Genomic DNA, 19,204 nt, shown 5'->3' with positions numbered 1-19,204 from the left:
TGATGAAGAATGTGTGTGAGGGATTAGGGATCAAGCAGAAGTTCCACGCTGCAAATCACCCCCAATCAGCTGGATTAGTAGAGCGCTACAATGGCGCTCTAAAACTCAAGCTGGCCAAAATCCAGGCAAGCTCCGGTCTTAAATGGCCTGACGCTCTGCCTCTAGCACTCCTGTCCACCAGAATGACCGTACACTCACGAGTGGGACTTAGCCCATACAAGGTTATTTTTGGCCGCCCGGCCAATGTATGGGGTGTGCCAAGACCGACAAAATTCAGCGAAATCGAACATCCAGTACTGCTTGATTACTTGTACGAATTGACGGCTAAATTGAGTGTTTTACACCAACAGGTGCACGATACTCTTCCCCAGGCCTCTGAAGCTCCAGGACACCCTATCGACCCTGGCACATGGGTGCTCGTCAAAAATTTCCAGCGCAAAAGCAACGATGAGCCCCGTTGGATTGGCCCTCATCTCGTACTTCTGTCTACAAGATCAGCTGTTCGAGTAAAGGGGAAGAAGAACTGGATCCACGGCGCCCACGTCAAAAGGATCCCTTTGCCTCTGCCGTATGACCAGTGGGTCCAGGAGGGTATCGCAGACTCTGAAACAGACACTGTACCTCGTTTTGTGCCGTTCAGTGATGCACGCATAAAAGGCACAACTACAGCACAACAGAGTGACGATATTTTGAAAGAAGCTGTGCCACCGTCAATTCGATTGGACACTACAGAGCCTGAACTCTTGTTTCAAGATCAGACAGTACCTGGCCGTTTCCACTACAATCTAAGACCAAGGCCTATGGACAAATAAATATTCTTTTTCCTTACCTTTTTGTTTTTTATACCATAGCTCTCCCATCTGAAGGACTTTCTTGATTTTTGTTTTTCGAACCACCATCCGGGTTCAGCCGCAGGGTCGCGGTGCCAAGACTTTGGGGTACAGGCCGAAGACGTTAGGTCAACGGTTCTGGTTGGTCTAGGGCGTTCCCTGGACTGACAGGCGTACTCCTTAGCAGAAGATACTCACCCGCCGCGTGCGGCACGATTAGAGGATGGAGTTTTTCAAGATGAAGAGACTCGCTGAGGAAATGAACTTTAAAGCAAGAATATGTAAAATAATGAAGAGCAAACGTGTTGTATTATTATGTCTGTTTATATTATGTAGTATGATCGTGTTTACTGTAGGATTTGTATTCTTCTCCTCTCAAGAGCCCATTGCACCCACTGTACAGCCTATACCTCCTCCTACTATCTCCTCACACTCTTTCCACCCTCTGCCTGAACACGAACAAGCTAGACGATCAGAGTTTGTGAATAACTCGTTTATTCAGCTCCTGCACCAGCACCAACTAGTTATGAATACAACCAATTGCTGGGTGTGTGGTTTAATGCCACATACCATTAATAAGGGTATTCCTTATCTAGTGCTGCCGTTTAGTTACAATGGATCGTCATGGGCATTCCAGACCATGTTTCTCTTTGCTCTAGATGCGTACTCCCCGCGACAACCGCGTTCCATCAGACCTAGCACAAATAATAAAGCCTTAATGAAAGGAGTTGCCGATATGAGCAGAGATATCGATGCATACTCATCTATTCCCAAAGAAGAGTTGAGAGCTTATGTAGGGTGGAACGCGACGGGGTATAGTATTAGTCTGGGTGAAAGACAGCGAAAAATCTCATCCCCAATCTGGGTCGTACCCCACATAGGTCGGTTCTGTTTACAAGGTAATGGTCAGAATCCAAGAGCTCAACTGGGGAGAAGTGACTGTACTGAAACGTACACTTTTCCGTCACAGTTTTCCCCTGCGTTTTTGGCTGCCAAGGGTACATATTTTATCTGCAATGACCGAGCATATACATGGTTGCCCCCTGATTTCTCGGGCACATGTTATATTGCAAATCTGCTACCGCCAACATTTACTGCCGCCTCTTCCTATCACAAGACCAGAGTTGTGAGAGGCGTGATTAGTAAGGAGGATATTGCCGGTCAGGAAGCGGGAGATTTCTTTTTGGGTTTCCTGCCGTTTTGGGGACCCATGGTTAATAGTAGGAACCTGAGACAACTGACTCGTGTGGTTGAATCCACTGTTAATGTTACGGCTGGTGCCCTTGGTAATTTAACAGCTGAGCTCCAAGCGGATCGCCTCATGACCGCATGGTTCTAGACGTTATACTTGCAGACCGCGGTGGGGTATGTAAGGTTATCCAATCTAGTTGTTGCATTTTCATACCAGACAACGCTCCAACAGTTTATCAAGCCATCTCCAAACTACATAAAATATCTGAGTCCATACACGTGGATAAAGGAGATTGGTCACTGGTGGGGTGGCTCTGGGAACTGATATCTGCCTGGGGTTGGAAAGTTCTAATGGTCATTGGAATGATCTTAGCCATCCTTTTCCTGTTCTGTCTGTGCATACAGTGTGCTCCTGCGATATGTGGCCTCTGTGCTACATTACGTGTAAGGAAACCTGTATCGAGGGACGAGCTAAGTAATAGGATGATGCTACAGCAACATCTCCATGACTTCGTGAATATCGACCTAGACTCGGATTGAAATGAGTGTAGTTATTGCCTATGTAAGGGCAAAAGGAGGGTCTGTCATACTTTAGAATTTGGGACCGCGTAGGAGGCAGGGCCCTACCCCTGTCTATCCCGGTATTAGCGAACCGCGAATGGTCAATGCGGTATGTACAAGTGCTTTGTGTAACATTTTAGCTATGAATGCACTATGTATACGTTATTATACATTGACTCCGTGGGTTCCATCTTAGAGTGGTGGCCATCTTATGGTTGCCCTCACATAGGCTACATATCATGAAGCAAATACGGGCCTTTTAGAGCACATGTGCTTTCCTTTGACTTTTCTGTGACCTGGGCAGCTTGGCTCCGCTGCCCCAGGTCAGTCCGGTCTCACGAGCTCCCCGTCCTCTGGCCACCTGTGATTAGCATCAGGGTTTGACACACCATAAAGCCTTTTCATCCTACACGAGCCTCCAGCTAATCTCTTTCACACCTGACTGTTCCTGCTTTATGGCTTGTTTTCCAAACAGGAGATGCTCATGTTTATTGGGGCCTATCGATATCTGATGTGGGATCTGAGCCTTGCTGGGTAAATAATTGCGGCCTGGCTTAACTGGAATGTGGGATGGTCATCATGACTCTGCCTTTTCGTTTGAAATGTATACATATGAATGACCATGCCATAAAACAAGGAATGTATGCCTGAAGCAGGATATTTTGTATTTAAGGAGAAGCCCGTTTCTGTAACTTTAAGCAGTCTCCTGAGAACATACACGCTGTTGTACTTCTAGGATACCTGTGATTGGTCTGCAGCCAATAAACTGATCTTTGACTTCACCCAGAAGACTCTGTGTTTCTGTAGGTCTGAAACAGGAAGAACCCGAAGTCATAGGGTGTGTTCCCCTGCACCGCTGGGCTTAAAATTCCCAGTACTTCAGTAGGGCCTGTAATATTGTTTGGCGGGTGGCACACCACCATCGGGGTGGCAGAGGACATTACACCCGCCACTTTGATGGCCCTATTGTGAGATGACCACCGGCTCTGCTGGATTCCCTTTACCTTCAAGACTTACATGGACAGCCCCTACTGAGGCTATCAGTGTAATGTTTCCGACAGCGAAGCCAGAAGGGCCACCACCTCCGGAAACCTGCTGGTCTGCCCGACTCAAAATAAATCAGTTAGACCAACGGTTTTGAAGCCACGTTTCTGGCGGCATATCCCAAACTGTAAATCAGGCCCATCGGTTTTGAATCCTACACATTCAACATTATATGTCATCTATTTGTTGATTTTTTGTTTGTGTTTACAGGCAATCAACTAAATTGGAGATCGACAGCAACAAGGATTCAAAATCATGTATGTCCATAGACTGAAGAGAAATGACAAGAAATAAAGAGGACTATACAGTCTAGCATAAGAATACTGATGCAAAGTCAGACGGCCACTGAAATGATACAATTTGCCACATAATCCATCATCCGTTGCATAATCTGCAAATTTTAACAAAAAAAATTGTTTCTAGCGTTAATGGATCAAATTTTACTGAATCAATTAATGGCTTGTTAAGTGCGAAAACTCGCCCATAACAGTCTCAAGGGGCTGAGGGGTATGGAGCTGCTGGTCCGTCGAAGGTGCTGTGGTTCAGTCGAAGAGCCAGGTCTCGAGGTCTTACGTGTATTGAGGCAGTGAGGCTGATTGCCTGAGTGGAGAGGTAGAGTTTTCCAGGTCTTTGCTGCTCCAGCTGTGGTCTTGCAGATACGTTGGATGGTAGCCAGGGCCAGTTGGGCAGAGCGGGGGTCTTTGGTGGGTACGTGGAATGTGAGGCGGTGATTGAGGTAAGCAGGTCCCGTGTCATGTAGGGCTTTGTAGGAGTGTGTGAGGAGCTTGAAGGTGATTCTTTTGTTGTCTGGGAAACAGTGGATGTCTCTAAGGTGGCTTGTGATGTGGCTGAGTGAGGGATATTGAGAATGAGTCTGGAAAAGGCGTTCTGGATGTTCTGCAGTCTCTTGAGGAGGTTCTGGGTGATGCCGGCGTAGAGTGCGCTGCCATAATCGATTCTGCTGCTGACAAGTGCGTGGGTGACCGTCTTTCTTGACTCAATGGGGATCCTTTTGAATATCTTTCAAAGCAGGCGTAGCGTGTGGAAGCAGGATGATGAGACGGCGTTAATCTGTCGGCTCATGGTGAGCGAGAAGTCCAGGATGATGCTGAGGTTCCGAGCATAGTCTGTGGGTGTGGGGGAGGTTCCAAGTGCTGTAGGCCACCAGTAGTTTTCCCAGGTGGAGGGGTGGAGCCCATGATGAGGATTTCGGTCTTCTCTCAGTTTAGCTTGAGGCAGCTGCTCTTCATCCAGGCGGTCGACTGTCTTCATCCAGTTGTGAAAGTTGTTCTTTGTGACTGTGGGTTCCTTGGTGAGAGAGAGAATCAACTGAGTGTCATTGGCATAGGAGACGATGTTGAGTCTGTGGTTCCTGACAATGGACGCGAGGGGTCATATAGCTGTTGAAAATCGTGGGATTCTGGGGGGGAGCCGTGAGGCACTGCAGAGCTGATCTCTGTGGGTTCTGAGAGGAACGGAGGCAGTCTGGCTCTTTGTGTTCAGCCAGTGAGGAAGGAGGGGATCCATTCCAGGGCTTTGTCTGGGATACCGGCGTTGTGGAGTCTTGTGCATAGGGTGCGGTGAGAGACGGTATCGAAGGCGGCCAAGAGGTCCAGGAGGATGAGGGCTGCAGTTTTGCCTTGGTCGAGTAGGACGCAGACGTCGTCTGTGGCAGCAAAGAGGACGGTCTCAGTGCTGTGGTTGCTTCAGAAGCCAGATTGGGAGAGCCTCAGGATGTGACGCGCTTTGATGAACTTGAGCATTGATGGCCTTCTCGATGACATTGGCTGGGAAGGGGAGAAGTGAGATGGGTCTGAAGTTTTTGAGGTCTGTCTGATTGGCAGAGGGTGTCTTCAGCAAGGCGTTGATCTCTGCATGTTTCCAGTCTTCCGGGAAGGTGGCAGAGTTGATGGAGCAGTTAATGGTGCAGCAGAGTTCGGGGGCGATGGTGGTGCATGCTCTGTTGAAGATGTGATGCAAGCAGGATTCCGAGGGTGCTCCGGAGTAGAAGCTCTTCATGATCTTGAGGATGTCGTCCACGGAGAGGAGGTTCCAGCTGAGTGGGGTCGGTTACAGTCTGGCATCTTAGGGTGTGGTGGTTGCAGGTGTGGTAGGAGGGTCTTGGGTGTTGAGGCTGTCAAAGCTGTCATATATCTCCTTCAGCTTGCGGTGGAAGTGGGTGCCGAGGTTGTTGCAGAGCGCTTGCGAGGGGGCATGTCTGATGTCTCTGTGTTGTGCCTGGTGAATTTTTTGCCCACAGCGAAAAGTTCCTTGCTGTTGAGTACATTTGCGTTGATCCTTACTTGAAGGGCTGTTTTCTTCATTTTTCTGATGAGGTGGTGGTGTGCGGTGACAGCGGTCTTGAAGGCCGAGTGGTCTTCCGGGGTCTTGCTGCTCCTCCATCTCTTCTTGAGCCATCTACAAGTGCGTCTGGACTCATGAAGGGTGGGGGAAAACCAGCTGGCTTTCTTGGAGTGTCGATTGCTTGGGGCTTCCTTCAGGGAAGCCAAAGTGTCAGCGCAGTCATAAAGCCATCAGTGGAGGTTGTGTGCTGCGGTGTTGGCATATGTGTATGTCGGTGGAGGGGTTTTGCTGAGGGTAGATATGGGCTGTTCTTCAGTGACCTTGTTACCGCTTCTACAAGGGTAGCAGTGGGCGTGGTGGTGTGCGGTGGGTTTGGTTAAGGCAAAGTGAACGCAGCAGTGGTCGGTTCACTGGCACTCGGTGGTGTGGTTGAAGATGATGTTGTCGCTGGCGGAGAAGATTGGGTTGAACGTGTGTTGGGGAGGTGACCAGTTGTTTGAGTCCGACGGTGGTGGGGTTCTACAGCAGGGATAAGGTGTTTTTGTCATTTGAATTGTCCAAGTGAAAGTTGAGGTTGCCAAAGAGGATGTAGTCTGTGGAGGCAAGAGCGTGGAGTGTGATGAAGTCGATGACGGAATCGGTAAAGGGTGGGCAGGGCCTGGGGAATCTGTTGATGAGGGTGCCACATTTGTTGGTGTTTGGGTTGGTCTGGACCTTGAAGTGGTGGTGCTCCATGTTGGCTGAGAGGTCAGCCGTATGGGTGGGAAGGCGGGGGGTGCTTTTGTGTACAATAGCGAGGCCTCTCCCCAGGTTGTTGACGCAGTCCTTGTGTATGATCCTCTAGCCTTTCGGGATGGTCATCCAGGTTTCCTTGAGGATGGTGATGTCAGGTTTGACGGAGTCGAACAGGTCCCAGATCTCCACGGCGTGTTTGTGGAGGTAGCTTGTGTTGAGCAGGAGGCAGACAGGTCCGGTGTTTGTCAGCCATGCACTGGGTGGGGCTGATGTGCGGTGGCAGGTGAAAGTGCTGCTGCAATTCCGTAAGGAAAAAAGCATGGAAACTTGTTCTGTGTAGTGTAAGGCCCTTTGCAAAGGCTGGCTGGTCATCTTCCAGTTGCTTATTGCTTTATTTGGTTGCTAAACTGGTACTAATCAGGTATACTCATGACAAAATAATAAAGTAATGCTATCACAAAATGTGCCACATTATGCCACATAGTTGGTCTATTCTTTTCCACACAATTTGGTCCTCTCTGACGCATAATTTGGTCCTCAGCTATCTTATTATTCCAGAAGCCCTACACATACCAACACTGAAGCGGAAGAAACACAGCCTTCCTCTTCCATTCTCCTGCCCTCACAATCCTCATTTTCTATTCACCTCTGTAACATGCGACATTTATTTTATACTGCTATTGTGCTCCTAACTAGTTTGGTATAAAGCATCCTTCTGCCCCGTAGTGAGGTCTGCGCTATAGCAATTCTGTTAATAAGTAAAAGCAAAATGTGTAGCGAATAGATTTTAAAGAATAGGCCACTACAAAGAAGGAGGAAGGAGAAAGTGCATGTGCTGAGAAGGCTGCACGAGATAGAAAGAGGACTGTAGACAGATGCTGAGCCTTCAGACAATGCTCTGCAGCCACAATGGCGGAAATGACAGAAGGGGAGTTCCTAGGGTGAGATCCTGACTTGCGGCCTCGCTTTCGTCACCCAATCAGCTGCACAGCGTGATCCTATTGGGAATGAATGAATCACATCATCTGTGTAACAAGGGCCGAGGGGAGCCAGGAGGCAATTGCCTGTGTTCGAAGTGCCCTCCGTAATGCTCTCGGAGCCACAGGTGGCCACCGTCACAGCATATTTCCAACAATAACAATTTTACAATCCTGTTGTGCGCCAATGTCTCTTTAGCAGGTCTTTTGCTTGGCGTTTGGCAGCTCACGGGGCGTCTCATGCTTTTCCAAACAGAACGAAAAAAAAATTCAATTGAACAGCCTACATCAAAAAGGCATCGAGGTTCTATCTCTAAACACCAAAAGCCCGGAATTGCCACTTAGATGAAAGGATTTCTATGGCCGAAATGTTTGAATAAACATCCCTGCATTGTTCCGAATTGTTTGATGTCAAGAAATACCATATTTGTTTCTTGTTTTTGCTGAATACCTTCTTATGTGCTAGTTATTGTTAACCTTCTTGCAAGGCTGTGAATTGAAATCCCAGAAACTAAAGTCTCTTTTTTTGTTCTCTGACATGTACCACCGCGTGTGTGACAGACAGGGGTAGTTGCAGTATGTGTGGGGCCACTGGCAGAAAGGGAATGTGTGAGGCCCCTCTAATTTCCATACAAGGCTTGACAACCCAGGAAATTGCATTACAGGAAGTGACATAAATTGTAGTCCTCTTACATTTTGAAGCGACTTTGTAAGAAGCAACTTTCCTGGTGTGGATATCAGTAAAACAATAAAAACATACATAATAATCATAGTAAAATGAGGACATATATTTTTTGAGGTTCTGTTAAGTGGAAATACATTTTATTAGTCACACTGGAAAGAAAGGTTTGGTTTTAGGTCTCTTCAAAACACATATCTTCAAATTGTTTGCAGATTAGTACCACATTATATGCATTATATATGTAGTAGTTACAAAGGACAAACCTAGCCCAAAGGCAGCAGAGAGGTGTACATGGTCAAAGACACAGTCAAGAGTGGTGGTTTGTTTGTTTACTATTACAGCGCCATCAAGAAGTGTTCTTTAAAGAGGTGAGTTTTCAGCTGTTTCGCAAATTGGAGCTGGATTAAGAATAGCCTTTTGCCATGTTTTCTTTCATTTTTGCACTACAGCTTTCATCTGAAAGGAGTCCTTGCTGCAGGGGTGCAAGGAACTCTCGGAGATGGAGAACTTATCATCCAGGTAGGCAGGGATGCCAGTCATGATGACTTTGTAGAGGATGGGCCTCAGGGTGTTTGATTATGGCTGCAAGGCTCAGAGACCTCTAGGATTTGCACCTAGCCAGTATTGTACTAGTATGGCGAGCATTTTCATGTTTAAACAGAAGAAAAACTGCCTAAAAGAACACAATTTAATTATTTATAAAGAATACGACCTATCAACAGAACTACCACATATCATTTTAAAATCAGGGAATCCAAGAAAAGCTACTTCTCTGATCGAATTTGACCTTATTGAAAGCATTATTCCGTGTTGTATTAGAACTACTATGGGGCATATTATCAAGCACGGCGTTAAAAGTATTGCCGCATTAGCGGATGAAAACTGCCGCTAAAGCGGCGATAATGGGCTCGATAATACGCCCTTGAGAATTCCCATAGAAGCCCATGTTCTGGTGTCAACATGGGCTTCTATTGGAATTCTCTGCGGCATATTCTCAAGCCCATTATCGCGGCTCAAGCGGCAGTTGTCTGCCGCTAAAGAGGCGATAATTTTAACGCCGTGCTTGATAATATGCTCCTATTTTCTTTAGCATCCTCAGCTACCTTACAGCTCTACAAATCTTGCTGAATTAATCTTCAAAAAACCAAAACTATTAGGAGTCTACATCCGGGCAGAACAAATTCCTACACCCGATAACCTTTCTGTGGCAACTCAAAATATCCAAACTGTGATCACTTTAAACTAGCTCACACCGATTGAGGGGCCAATCTTGATTTCACCGCTGCAAGCAGTCATCCTGTCCATGTAGGCCCAGCTAAATTCAAGAAACCCCCTTTCCCTTCTCTCACAACTCACCTGCTAGACTTGTTTAACTGTTCTTTAGGACAAGGTATTGTCCCCATCACTTGGAAAAATACCTCCGTGAACTCATTGAAAAAAAAAAAAAACATCCCTGACCCACAAATTCGCAACAACTTTTGTCCAATTTGCCTTCTACCATTCCGTGGCAGACTTTAGAAAAAATGTTTTTAAAGAGCTCAAGCAGTTTGTCAAAGATTATCTTTTGGAAACCTTCTAAGCCGGATTTTAGACATGACACAGTCCAGATTTGGTGATCCTATAAGTTTTGGTTGATTGATTTATACCGGGTTGACATTGGGAATGTAGGGGCAATGGTACTTTTAGACTTTTTACCAACCTTTGATACAACATACCATTCCAACCTGTAAAAATCCTAGAAGTGAGGCTGGGGTTGGGCTGCCGAGTCAGATGGGTTACATCATTTCTCTTTGGTTGTCAGCAAATCACTAAGTTACCCGCTTTTCATTCCACACCTAAACTATGGAAATGTGGTTTTCCGCAGGGATCGATCATATCTATACTGTTTTTAATGCACTTTTCTACAACACCTAGTGGTCAGTTTCTACATGTATGTTGATAACTCACAAATATATAATCTGACTGTAAATATGAAGCTTGCACAAGATGGAAAGACCAATTGCTTTGCCTTCACATGCTGGTGGATGTTTTCTAACTTCCTTAAGATAAATCCTACGAAACCCAAGGTACTACTAATGACCAATGCATCTCCTTCCTGGCTCACAGCCTGAATCTACGCAAACTCCTGCATCCCACCTTGGGACAAACACAACCATTTTGACACCAATCTATCACTTGCAATATAAGTGACAAAAGTGTCAGGCATGTGCTTTGGCCAACTCAAGATCTTGAAGAAACTTTTACATTCCTTAATAACTGGTGCATAACAGTAGTCAGCGTCTACATTTACTCTAGGTCGGATTACGATAAGGCCATTTATTCTGAAGTCCCTGAAACTTCAACTCATGCAAAATGCTGCTGTCTGTCTCATATTCAGCATCTCAGGGCATGACAGGATATCACCATTCCTAGGAATCCTGCTGTTAGGCGGGAAGCTTTAGGGTGGTCTTCCTCAAAACCTTTTGCCTGCTTGCCTCCAGTTTTGCTAAATTCTTTTTGTTGTCCTTAAGACTCTGAGTACTTTACCACTGCCAACCAGTGCTAAAGTGCATGTGCTTCTCCCCTAAAACATGGTTTAAATGACTTATCCACAATTGCATATTTAACTAATCTGTAAGTCTAATAGAATGCACTACCTGTGCCCGGGGCCTGTAAATTAAATGCTACTAGTGGGCCTGCAAGGCTAATTGTGCCACCCACACATGTAGCACTTTAAACATCTCCAGTCCTGCCACTACAAAGTCTGTGTGTGCAGTTTACATTGCCTTGCCAACTTGGCATTTAAAACCCCTTGCCAAGCCTTAAACGCCACTTCTATTACATATAAGTCATCCCTCTTAAGGTAGGCCCTCGGACGCCCATAGGCAGGGTGCTGTGTAATTAAAAGTTAGGACACGTACTTTTAAGTCTTGTATGTCCTCGTAGTGAAAAACACCCAAATTTGTTATTCGCTTCTGTGAAGCCTACCCCTCTCATGGGTTAATATTGGGAATTCATTATTACACTTATAAGCCGTAATTCTTAATTGCGAAGGAGTGGATCCATCATGTTTCATATCACCGGAATGGTAATGACAGATCCTCTTTATTGGTAAAGATGAATTTATCACTACCCTTTTAAAAATGCTACTTTTAGGAAGATGTCATTTTTCTGCTGTTAGCCCTGTGTGCCTGCAGCCTGTCTCCAATGCACATCTGAGGTGGATGACAGCTGGAATTTGTGCATTCCCTCTAGACAGCCATACACAAAGGTAGCTTAGGTGTGACCGAGTGACCCTCCATATCCTGATGGTGTCATGTGTTCAGTGAATGGTCCATTGTAGTTTTTCCTATGTTAGCCTAACTGTGCATGATACAGGCCGTATTTGCTTTGCACACTTTACTATATAAACACGCTTATTTATGTGCCATATTGTACTTTCACACAGAACTTGCAGCTGTTTTTGCGTTCTGTTCCTTCCTGGGATTTAGTCTAAAGACAGCAGACAAGGTCAAGCAATAATGTCCCTTGTTATTTTATTCTGATCAGGCACTAGCACCTAGACACAACACATGAGTGCAGCTGTTGTTTGTGAGCATATGAGCCTTGTCATATAGGTATGCACAGTAATGTAACATACATAGAAAGAGGGACTTTCTGAGAGGAGATCACGGCTGTACCTGAGATGTAGAACGTCCACCTGTGTATGCAAAGGTGCCTGCTACTAATCCCAGAGATCTTTGTTGTTCAATCATTCTGCTTCTTTAGAAGGGAAGATAGGCTAATCTGTCTCATGCTATGACAGGGCTTTTCATCCTATAATGTTTACTGATTATGCTGACGGTGTTTTCGTATTTGTTTTCTAAATGTGGCACGATACATGCATTCCAAAGCAGAATAGTTTAAATAAACATTCCAAACTTACTTCGGGTCTCTGTTATATCTCATTGTGGATGAGTACGAGTGTGAGAGAGAAAGGGGCTGTCCTGTTACCGCTATCCCTGAGAGGGTTGGGAGTGTTGTGTTCTCGGTTGTCAATTCACTTGTCTCTCAGGGTATGGTGAGGAGGGCAAGTGAGACACTATAGCTAGTCGGACTCTGGCTCGTGGGTACTGAGGGAGTACGGTGACTGAGTCCCTGCCTCCTGATGTTCTATGGTCCCAAGCATAGTTCTGTTCCTGAGCAGAATCCCTGCAACAATGGGCCATCCTTGACAGGATGGGAGGGAGGAGCTGACACTTACACCTGAATAGGTTGTGTCCTGTTCCTACACAAAGGGCTGTATAACCCCTTGGAGTGAATTTAGAGCCAGAGCTGGGAGGGAGTATCTCTGTGCACTTCAAAGCCCTTCTTTAAAGTCACCGCTACTTCCAAGTACAACTGGTTAAAAGTACTGGGTCTATGACCCCTCTAAATCTGATACTACTGGACCTATGAAGAAATTCTGCCAGGAGGAAGGACTGCTGTGTTGCTACAAGGACCGCCACTCTGCTGGACCGCTGCTCTGAAAGAACTGCTTTTCTGCTGTGCTGCCCTGCTGTCTGCTACCCTCTGCCCTGCTAAGGAAGGACTGGACCCACCTGACTTAAACTCAAAGTGACTCCGGGCGCATCCTGGCTTGCCCCCTGTTCTAAGTCTCGGGACATCAAAGACTTCTCATCCACCTGCAACAGCACCTGGACTTTGCTTGCTGCAAGTCTTGGCCTTCCAAGTGGTGCCAATCTAGTTCTGGGCCATTGGAAGTGGCTATAAAGTGCTGCAACTGCTAAAAATCCATGCATCGACGAGGTTGCACTAATCAGAACTGGTGCATCTCCCTCGACGCCGACTCATCGCTACAAGGACCGCTGACCTCGCATTGCTCACTGTGCGCGCATCGCCTCCAGTTCCCAACGCATCACCTACATCCTGCGGCTCAACGGCACATGATGATGTGCATACTTTTCAGCAGGCCAAGGCTAATTCTTGCATCTGAACTGCGCTCCATCGCAGTCGGCCTGAACATTTGGATGTACCTCGGTCAAGCGCGGCCAGGTGTCACCGGTTTGCGCTTTAAGCTTTTACACACGATACTTTAATTTATTCTTTAAAAATTCTTAACTCTGGTTATACTTAATGGATTTTTGGCGTTTTGCTTTGTTATGTTCATAAAAATATAAGCTATTTTTCTAACTTGGGGTGGAGTCTTTTTGTGGTGCTTTCGCTGTGTTACTGTTTGAAGTGTTGCACAAATACTTTACATATTGCCTCTTAAGTTAGGCCTGCCTGCTCTGTGCCAAGCTACCAGAGGATGAGCACAGGTTAATGTTTGGTGTGTATCTGACTTTACCCTGACTTGGATTGTGGTTCCTGCTTGGACAGGGTGCATACCTCTGCCAACTAGAAACCCAATTCTAACACTGAAACTGACTAGTATTTGATCTAGAGTTGCCTCCACATCCAGCCCTTATGATCGTTCATAAAATCTTACATCACCACTGCCCTTCCTACCTTTCTAATCTCCCAATCCTTACTTTTTCAACCAAATAAAATGTAATGCTCGACCAATCAGTTCTTACTAACTGTGTAACTAAATATAACAGTTACAAATGGGGGAAGATATTTCTCCCTTCTGGCTGCCAAAATTGGGAGCTCTCTCTCTGGTTACCATTTGCTCAGAACTCATTTTAAATAAATGCAGAAAAGCCATCCAAACCAGTTTCTTTTTTTTAAGCTGATAACTTTTATTTCTCTCTTTTTACCCTGGTTATGTTACCTGCTTTATAGCCAAGAAGCTTAGTGTAACTGTGATCTACAAATATTAATAATACGACAAATCATCTGTACTATCTACAAACGAGTGCAAAATGAAAGTGAGAAAACAAGGGTAAAATTGAAAACCATGGAGGCTAAGTACATCAAGACAAGTAGGAAACTGGAAGGTTAAATATTTCACTGTTCAATATATGCCATCAACTCAATCCAGACCATTTGCCTGGCAAAATATCTTATAGGCTGTGCAATTTTAATGAGTGATTTTTAGACAAAAGCATGTGAATTTAGCATAACATAAATTATTTACTTCTTCACACAACCAAGATAGATCTTCATTGAACAGAAAGGACTATGTGCAATCTGAAAAGGTACTGTGCAACAAAACATTTGAGAGATTTTGCGCACGGGCAGTGGGATCTGAGGACATCAACGTAGGCTCGCAGATGAGAAAGCACCTTAACAAAAATAATTCTTGAATTTCAGAAGTAATCAAAGGCAAACTTCTCTGGACCTCATAGTACACAGGCTACAAGGTCCAAGAGAGGGACCCTCCACTGGCCTCGCACAGATTTTCCAGCACTACAAGGGCAGGATATGGAACTCTGTTGAGCCTACCAGTGCTTGACCATGTCTGGAAGGCTAAAGTAAAGAAGGAAGGGCCTTCCCCTGTGGCTCGCACCAATAGTACAGTGTTGTGTGGTCCAGGAGAGATCCCTTCCTTCACTAGGCCTAGCAGTACTGGGCCATAGCTGGGAGCCCTTGATGACAAGAATCAATTCCTAATTTGAAATAGTGAAGAGCAGGCACCACCCTCACCCGCCCTATCCCTAGGGCTCCCTCCCCAGTACAGATGTCAACTTTCCATCATCACTTCTTGAGACCCTTTAACATTCTTGTGGTTTTACCAAGAAGATGCTTACCAAAAATCACTGAATTAATTTTGTGGTTTTCTTCCAATTAATACATGTCCTAATTCATGTCCCTAATATCTTTAGCAGATAAAGCATGTGGTATAATTAGAAAATTATGTGTTTTGTAAAAGCAGTCCAGTGTTGCCATCTTGAATCTCCTGCTTGACCAGATTGTAGATCTTTTGAAAATTATGCTCTCACTTGGCCTTTTTCTCCTTATTTGCCATTATTGCATGGGTTGACTGACTATCATCTTAAAGTAAAGATATTAGTGTGGGCGTCTGTTCGTTTTTAGCTGTTTCAGTCTCAGTTTTTATATTCCTCCTTTTTAACACATCTAAAGGTAAACATTTAATTTAAGTGGCCTAGGTAGGTCACCTCCTGTGCTACATGTCCTCCTTCCCAGTTACCAATATAACAAATGCTGGCCTCTCTCTGCATGATGGTTGTTCCCAGAGTCAGTGCTGAGGCATCCCACTGGGCTGGGTGACTCCAGGCTTTGCAGATGGCCTCTTTGGTTTATATCCCCTATTGATTAGCCTGCTGTCCTGTATCAGTTCCTCGGTGAGCAACAAAAAAAGTTGGACATTTGTTAACCTGCAGCGAGGGGGACAGGCATCTAAAATAAGGGCTAATCCTGACCCCATGCCATGCTAAGCTGGACTTTACACTGTGAGGATCATGAGAGAGGAGCCCATAGAGTAATAATGATGCCATAGGCCCTGCTTCAGGTACGATAAATGGCTCACTCTCTCCTCCTCGCCCCACTGGCTAGACAATAAATTGTAGGAAACTTACTGAACAGTAAAAGACAGCCATCAGTTGGGTGCATCGGGCCCTTAACTCCAATGGACCACGGCTCCAATGCACTTGCTACACCATCCGTAGCTACGCCCGTCAAAGGGCTTCTTCCCCTAGGATTCACAGCCATAGTCCAGTACTGTGAGGGGCATGGCAGGAGGCTCCGTCCCTTGGGCCTCAAAGCACTGGACCATGGCTGCGAAGCCCTGGGTTGAGGGGGAGGAAGGGTGGACCCTTCCCAAGATCTTGAAGCTCCCAAGATCTTGAAGCCCAACACCATAGCTATGAGGCATAGAGTGGAGGCCCCACTCCCTAAGCCTCACAACCATGTTCTAATACTGCAAGCCCCAAGGCATAGTAGCCCAGGGAAGAGGAGCCCTCCACCCTGGGCCTCTCAGAAATGATCTAGTGCTGCTGTAAGCCCAGGGAAGGGGACCCTCTCTACTGAGACTTGCCACCATGATCCAGAGCTGTGAGACCCAGGGGAGGGGACAATCTCCCTGGAATTCACAACTGTGATCCAGTGCTACGTCCTAAGTCCCACAGCCATAGTCAAGTGCTGTGAGGTCCATCCCTTGCGCCTCGCAGTCATGGGTAATGTGCGATGCCTGTGAGAGAGGGCCTTACTGCCTTTGACCTGGCAGTCATTGCCTAGCTCTGCAAGGCCCAACTTTTCATTATCACTACACAGAACACATTGTGCATGCAGAGACACATTGCACATGCAGAGATAGAATATTTTTGTTGGGGAGCAGGGGCCTATAAGTCAGGCCATCTTAAAAGATAACTCAGTTGGTGTAGAAAAATGGGTTTTTGATTGAAGAGGTGGAGACCCTTCTCACGCAACAACCTCAATCCCTGTCAGGAAGGACCACAAAAACTCACTAAAGCAACCTGCGCTTAACCCTCTGGCAGGTTGGCAAAAAAGAAGTCAAGTTTAACTTAGAGATGTGTAAAGTATTTATGCTCTATAACAGTAAAACTGAAAAAACACAACAAGAAAAATCATGAACCAATTTAGAAAATAGATAAAATTGCAATAAATAAAATGAGACCACAACAAATGTAATCCAATCAGGAGAACCGGAGTTTGATTTTTTTTAAAGTGTTAAGTGAAAAATAGCGAAAAAAAGATAAGCGCTCCAACTGCAGGCATCTGGTCGTGAGGGACCAGGGCAAAGTCAAAAGTTAAGGCTGAACGCGATGGAGTGTGGTTCGGATGCATGAAGTGGATTGGGCCCAGTCTCTGCTTGTCTTGAGACTTAAAAGAATTTTCAAGAAAAAGTCTCTGTGAGAGTAAAATGCAGTTGGGGAAGGCAGCCAGCCTTGTCCTTGAAGGAGGCATAGTTGTTGGAAAGCCACTGGATGGAGTCACAGTAAAGATTTCTATGTTCAGACGTAATAACTTTTGTGTAAGTCAAAAACCATCAGCGGGACAAAGCTTTAGGCTGTAGCTGACAAGGGCTCCACAAGGTCAGATGCCGTGCCTAAGATGCTCTGCTGAACAGGATTTCTGCTGCGGAGAAGAGCATAGTGGGAACTACTGTGAAGTCACTTAGGGACGTGAGTAAATTAAATGTTCCGACTGGGTGTAATCCGATTTTACCATGCTTAAAGGAGTGAGCACAGGCACTTGTTAGCAGTGGTAAAGTTCACAAAGTCCTAAATCTAAAAACAATTAATTTCAGCAAACAGGAGGTGATAAGGCAAAAGGTTTGGTGGAAGACCACCCCATATGCTGTCAGGTCTAACTGCTGGTGGTTGAGCTTCTTGAATGTGATTACTATTCATGCTGCATTTGAGTTCTAATTCCTTTTCAAGATCCTGGAGTAAGCCTGGACTGTTTGATATGAGCCAGGTTTAGAAAACGAACAACTCCGGTATCTGAATGGAATTAAATAGTCTTACACTCTGAAACAATAGTGGTAAGATCAATACCTACCACTTGTTCTGCCTGATAACTATCCACTAGCATAGGACCTTGTCCAATAGGTACTTTTTACCTATGGCACAAGTCTATTTGACATCTAATTTCAGCTTTAACCCTTCAAACAGTGACATTTCCCCAGAAAGAGCATCCTTTGGGCGTGACATCAGTCTTACTGCCACCCCAGTTGTGGAGTACTTGGAATTGTGGACCCATGAGCCACAGTTTTTAAACCTGACCCTCCATTTGGCCAAATTGTGTGCTCTTGGGCAATCACTGTTTTTAAACCTATTCCTCTGCCCCATTTCTGGCATGGTTATAAGCATTTAGATGTAATATAAAAGCTTCTAGTAAGCATGTGGTTAAAAAAACAGGCTAGATATTACCAGTGGAAAGGGGGAAGTGTCAAATCATATAGTATACTCACCAAAATGCAATACATTAGTAAATCTATAGCCTCTGCAGCAAACAGCAGTGGGTTGCAGTCTTGGGACTACTAATTTAACAAACTGTTTGATCCTAGGCAAATAAAACTCTCTCTGTGCCTCCATCCATTGATCTTACAGTTTGTCTCCTCTTTAAAACAGGATTAATGGTAGAAGTAAACACCAGGGGCCAGATTTACTAACATTTGATACAACGCAATGCAGCAAGACAGCTTGCTACGCTGTGGTGCCTCAAATAGTTAGAGCAGGAATGCACCACATTTACTAGCATATCCAGATCTCGCTCTGCTCTGGCGCAGTGTGTGTAGCCTAGCGCCAATGCAGACACCCGAGTGCCATGGTGCTAGAAGGAATACCTTCCTGCACAAAAAAATTCCTCAGAGGCATTCTCCTCTTTCTATGTGTGCTACAGAATGCAGCACACGTCGAAAGAGGAAATAATGAGGAGAAAAAGTATTTCTCCTTGATACACCAGTGTTGGGATGGCATAGCATTTTGACACACTCTCAGGTTTACGGACCCATACTAAATCTGTAAATGTGCCAAAATCAATAGGTGGATGCATGGCAATGCCCATACTGCAGCTATGTAATACCTTCCCAACGTCGACCAAAGTAAGGCAGTGATTTGTGTTGCCCTGCGTTAAACTGGATTTACTAAGCCATGCACAGCCATGCAAGGTGGCTTAATAAATATCAATTAAGCTCTTGTGTCGCCTTGCGTGATGCAATGGCAACACAAGAGCTTAATATATCTGAGCAGAACAAAGCATGAAATTCCATCTTCAATGGCAGCTCAAAGGGCTCAGTAGACTGACCGGAAACAATTTAAGACCATATATGTGTGTTACCTTAACCTATTGTTTTATTTTTTAGCCATTGTTTACATAAATGAATGCATACTACCATACATCACAGTTTACAAATCCATAATATTATTTTTAATTATTTTAACCATATGATCTTTAATTTCTTCAATATGAAAACACATTTTCACAAAAAAAACAGTTTTTTAAACTTTTCTATAAAAATGTATACATTATACATACTAGCTAAATATTGC

This window comes from Triturus cristatus, chromosome 2_1 (assembly GCF_964204655.1).
Source record: "Triturus cristatus chromosome 2_1, aTriCri1.1, whole genome shotgun sequence".
Taxonomy (NCBI): Eukaryota; Metazoa; Chordata; class Amphibia; order Caudata; family Salamandridae; genus Triturus; species Triturus cristatus.
The sequence above is the reverse complement of the archived record's forward strand: the minus strand, read 5'-3'. Positions refer to the sequence as shown.